The sequence below is a fragment of the Chrysochloris asiatica genome, unplaced genomic scaffold (assembly GCF_000296735.1).
Source record: "Chrysochloris asiatica unplaced genomic scaffold, ChrAsi1.0 scaffold00130, whole genome shotgun sequence".
NCBI lineage: Eukaryota > Metazoa > Chordata > Mammalia > Afrosoricida > Chrysochloridae > Chrysochloris > Chrysochloris asiatica.
In genome coordinates this window covers 9,010,591-9,016,327 of record NW_006408648.1, presented here as the reverse complement: position 1 = coordinate 9,016,327, position 5,737 = coordinate 9,010,591, and positions in this window count along the sequence as shown.

Here is a 5,737-nt window from a genome sequence, read left to right as displayed (position 1 = left end):
GAAACCCTGTACAGGGTCGCTATGGGTCGGAAACCCTGTACAGGGTCGCTATGGGTCGGAACCGACTTGACGGCACTTAACAACAACAACAACCAGGGGTAAGGATCTCTGGTAGTGTGTGGTTACAAGTTAGGCTGCTAACCTGAAGGCCAGAAGTTCAAAACTACCAGTCGTTCCATAGGAGAAAGATGAGCTTTCTGCTCCTGTAAAGCTTTACAGACTCACAAACCCTGTACAGGCTCACTGTGAGTCGGAACCGACTCCACAGCACATAACCACCACCACCACCAGGGGTGGGAGAGACGAAGAAAGGGTGTTTATTGCTTATGGAGTACTGAGTTACAGTTTGTAGTGATGAAAACACCTCATTGATTAAGGGTAGATTAATTGATTAATGTAATTGTTGTCAGTAAGTTGTAAACTTACAAAAAGATGAACAGGCAAAAGTTGTGTGGTAGAGCATCTGCTGAGGCTGCTTATGTACAGCCAAACATCTCATGAAATTTGATTCCTTAGTTTGGAGTTTTAGGGTCATGGTTTCATGGGACACCCTAATTAACTAGCTTAGTATCATGTTTATTGTTTCTGTTCTGTCTCTTAAGGAGCCCTGGTAGTGTTGTAGGACAAGTACTGGACTGATAACCACAAGGTTGGCAATTCAACCCACCAGCTGCTCTTCAGGAGAAAGATGAGGCTTTCTGCTCCCATAAAGATTTACGGCTTCAGAAAACCTTACAGATACAGAATCCACTCAATGGCAGTGGGGTTTGGATTCTCTCTCCTAGCTCATTGCTCGGTGCCTGGGGCTTTAAAAGCCTGCAAGAAGCTACTCAAGGCGCAACAATTTCTATTTGCCTGGAGCAACTGATGAAGGAAAGTCAGGAATAAGAGGAAGATCTGGAGTATGCGGAGTCCTGGTATGGCTTTATGGGATAACACACTGGACCACAACATCATGGGTTTGAACTGTAAGGTCAGTGGTTCAAACCCAACACCCACTCCTCTACAGAGGCTCATTATGAGTGGGAACCAACTCTAAGGCACTTAATAACAAAATTGCCTCCATGAACAACTGCCACCTTTGTCAGGAGAATAGGAAAAACCAAATAGTGCCTGGCTACCATTACTGAACATTCTGATCCAAGATTCTATAGAAGGATGTGATCTAAATGAGGAAGAAATGCAGAGTTGAATTTCAAATTCTCATAGACTCCAGACTTCCCAGATGATGAGACTGGATGAACCTAGAAATTATTGTCCTGAGATCATCTTTAAATTTAAACTAAAAATATCCCCCTTGAAACAATTTTAAAACCAAATAATTATTTAACTTAATGTAAAGAACCTTGAAGGTTGGGTTCCTTTAAGATCTACTGATATGGGGTCAAACTAACAACAGCAACTCAAAGGATTAGATAGGAAACTTACAAGGTAGTGAGTCTATGGTAATGGGGGAGGAAAAACTCGGAAAGCAAGGCTGCACAACGGGAAGTCGTTAAAGTGTGCATGTAGAAACTGTTGAATTGTTGTGTGTATATTCTCAAGGACAACAAAAATTATTCTTTTTTTAAAAATGCCTAAGGTAAAATCCCTTCCCATACCCCCTCAAAAATTCTCCATCTTGATTTCCCAGAGAACCAAGGAAGCTGAACAAAAGTAAAGTCACAAAAGCTTCAGCCTACTGTTAAAAAAAATTTTTTTTTAAATGCATTTGAGGAAAGTCAGAAATTATCCCAGGTGTACTGTGATCCACCTATTCAGAATCACTATGGGTTGGAACCAACCCAATGGGACTTAACAGTAACAATTGTGACCCAAGGAGTCCTGGTGTGGCACTGCAGGGTAATGCACTGGCCTGCAAGGTCGGTTTGAACAACAAGGTCAGTGGTTCAAGCTCACCAGCCACTCCTCAGAAACCCTAGACAGGGTCGCTATGAGTCGAAACTGACTCGACAGCACTTAACAACAATAACTATGATCCAAAAGAAAAAGAGAGAGAAGAACAAGGGGCTGGCCATTGTATACAGAGAGGGCCCTGCCTACCACTTTAGTCTCTAAATCAAATCTAATGAGCCTGTCTTTCTTTATGCAGTGACAAGTGGGTAAGAGGAGGAAGACAAAGAAATTGAAAGTTGGGAAAGCTTTTGTTTGATCCTGGCAGAGCGCAAATGGCCTCTGGGATGCTTCAGTGACTTACTATTGTTGTTAAGTGCCTTTAAGTTGGTTCAGACTCACAGGAACCCTGTATAGGGTCTCCCAGGAGCAGTGTTTATCCTACAGAGCCACATCACAACTCCTAGGCTGCAATAAAATGGTGCTGTGGGATAAAGCACTGAATAAAGCAGGGGAATAAATCTAGTGGCTGGAGGCTGTCAGCAGGAGTTATGGGGTGACTGGGCCACATGTCTCTCATCAACCAACAGACTAGCATGGGTTTGTTTCTGTGGCAGCAGTTTTCCAAGAGCAGCAGGAGAGGAAGTTGCAAAGTCCCTTGAGGCTTGGAAATAGTACAGTGTCACTTCTGACGCATTCTATTGGCCAAAGTCAGACACAGGCCAGTTAAGAGGATCAACTGACCCAAGGTGCCAGAGATGGAGGGGTTTCCAGGTTTAGTACTAAAGCTTGGAAAGCCCTGGACAAAATTATGTCAGCTGGTTACCCTAATGACCAACTCACATTCAAGAGATGGTGTCTCCGTTTGCTATGGTTGTTACTACAGAAATGTTATAAGTCAATAACTTTAATGAACAGAAATTATTTTCTCAAAATTTAATAGGCCAGAAGTATAAATTCAGAGTGCTGACTCTAGGGGAGGAATCTCTCTCTGTCAGCTCTGAGGAAGAGCCTTGTCTCTTTCAGCTTCTGTAGCTTTGGAATGCCTCGGCGCCTTGGCCATTTGCATGTGCTTTCTATCTCCCCCAGTAAAATGCGTCTTGTCTCTGTGTCTATATTGTTGTTGTGATGTGCTGTGGAATTAGTTCCAACTCATAGCGACCCTGTACAGGGTTTCCGAGGCTCTAAATCTTTATGGGAGCAGAAAGCCTTATCTTTCTCCTGTGGAACAGCTGGTAGTTTCAAACTGCTGACCTTGTGGTTCGCAGCCCAATTCATAACCACTACGCTACCAGAGCTTCTTCTTCTGTGTCTATACTGTCTCTTATAATTCAAAAGCTTAGATTTAAGACACACTCTGCAATTCTACTCAAATTATCCTGAATTTAGAAAAGGATGAACAGTTCCCAAATTCATTTTATGAATCAAATATAACCTTGATATCAAAACCAGGGAAGGACATCACTAAGAAAGATAATTACAGAACAATATCCTTCATGAACATAAATGCAAAATTTCCCAACAAAATCCTAGCCAATAGAATCCAACAACATATAAAATAATAATAATACATCATGATCAAGTAGGCGTCATACCAGGAACGCAGGGATGGTTCAATATTTGTAAAAACAACCAACATAATCCACTACATAAATAAAACAAAGGGGGGGGGGAATCACATGATCATATCAGTCATTGCAGAAAAAACATTTGACAAAATCCACCACCCATCCCTGATGAAAACACTCAATAAAAAAAGGAATAGAAGGGAAATTTCTTAACATAATTAAGGACATATATACGACACATAACAACATCAAAACCAACAGCCAACATCTTTCTCAAAGGAGGGAAACTGAAGCCATTCCCATTATGAACAGGAACTAGATAAGGATGTCCTTATCACTACTTCTGGAGTCCTGTGTGGCGCTGTGGGTTAATGTGCCAGATTGCAAAGCAATTTGAACTGCAAGGTTGGCATTTCAAGCTCACCAGCTGCTCCTCAGAAACCCTATGCAGGGTCATTATGGGTCGGAACCAACTCAACGGCACTTAATGACAACAACAATCACGATTTCTATTCAATATTGTGCTGGAAGTCTTTGCCAGAGATATAAGGAAAGACAGAAAGGGAATGAGAAATTAGGAAGGGAAATTAAAGGCATCCAAATTGGCTAAGTAGAAGTAAAATTCTATTTGCCGATGATATGATCCTATACTTAGAAAATCCCAAAGACTCAGCAAGATAATGATTGTAATTCATAGAAAAATTCAGCAAAGTGTCAGGGTACAAGATCAACATACAAAAATCAGTTGGATTCCTTTATACCTATAAAGAGAGTTCTGAAATAGAAACCAGGAAAACAATATCATTTGTAATAACTATCCAAAAGATGGAATACTTAAGGATAAATCTAACCTAAAGAAAAATATATAACAAAAAAACAAAAGAGACCTACAAAAATAGAAGAATAGTCATGCTTGTGGATAGTAAGACTAACAGTGTGAAAATGTCAACACTACCTAAAGCAGTCTATAGATATAATGCAATCCCAGTACAGGTTCAAAGAACATTTTTTAAAGAGATGGAAAAACTAATCACCAACTTCATATGGAGACTCCACATAAGTAAAACATTGCTTAAAAAAGAGAGAGAGAGAGAGAGAAACAAAATAGGAGGCTTCTCACTTCCCGATGTCAAAACCTAGCACACAACATTTGAACAGTAATCAAAACAGCCTGGTACTGGTACAAGAAAAGATATATAGATCAATGGAACTAAATTGGGAACCCAGAAGTAAATTCATCCTTATACAGTCAGTTGATCATTGACAAAGGACCAGAGCACATTAAATAGGGAAGCGATAGATAGTCTCTTCAACAAATTCTGACGCAAAACTGGAAATCCATTTGCAGAAGAACAAAACAAGATCTGTATCTCACATGCTATACAAAAATGAACTCAACATGGATTAAAGTCCTAAATGTAAAATCAAGAACAATAAAGATTATCAGTGAAAAAATAGGGACAAACTTAGGTGCTCTGATTCGTGGCATAAATAACTACCAAACATAACTGAAATCACACAAACAGCAGAAAACAAAATAGATTATTGAGACCTCCTAAAAATTAGACATGTACATGAATCAAAATACTTTTACCAAAAAAGTAAAAAGAGAACCCACAGACTAGGAGAAATTTTTGTCAATTACGTATCAGGCAAGGACATACTGTCTAAAATGTATAAAAAACTTCAATGCCTCAACAAAAGGTAACAAATAATATAATTTTTAAATGGGCAGAGGACATAAACAAACACCTCACCAAAGAAGACAATCAGGAGGCTAACAAATACATGAAGAAATGTTCACAATCACTAGCCATTGTCGATGTTTGTTGTTAAGTGCAGTCGAGTTGGTTCCAATTCATAGCAACCCTGGATAGGGCTTCCAAGGGCAGCTGGTGAGTTTGAACTGCTGACTTTGTGATTCCAAATCCAGTACTGATCCTACAGCACGATACCAGGAGTTCTCACTAGCCATTTGTTGTTGTTGTTAAGTGTGTCTTCAAGTCAGTTCCACCTCATAATGACTCTGTATAGGGTTTCCAAAGAGCAGCTGTTAGGTTTGAACTGCCAACCTTATGGCCATTAGAGAGACACACATCAAAACAACAACAAAATACTATCTTACCCCAGCATTAATAGCAAAGTTCAAAAATACAGAAAACAAGTGTTGGTGAGGGTGTGGAGAGACTGGGACCCTCCTATACTGCTGGTGGGACTGTAAAATGGTGCAACCACTATGGAAATCAGCTTGGCACTTTCTCAGAAGGTTGGATAGAAATACTGTATGACCCAGCAATCTCTCTACTGGGAATATACCCTCAAGAAATAAGAGCCAT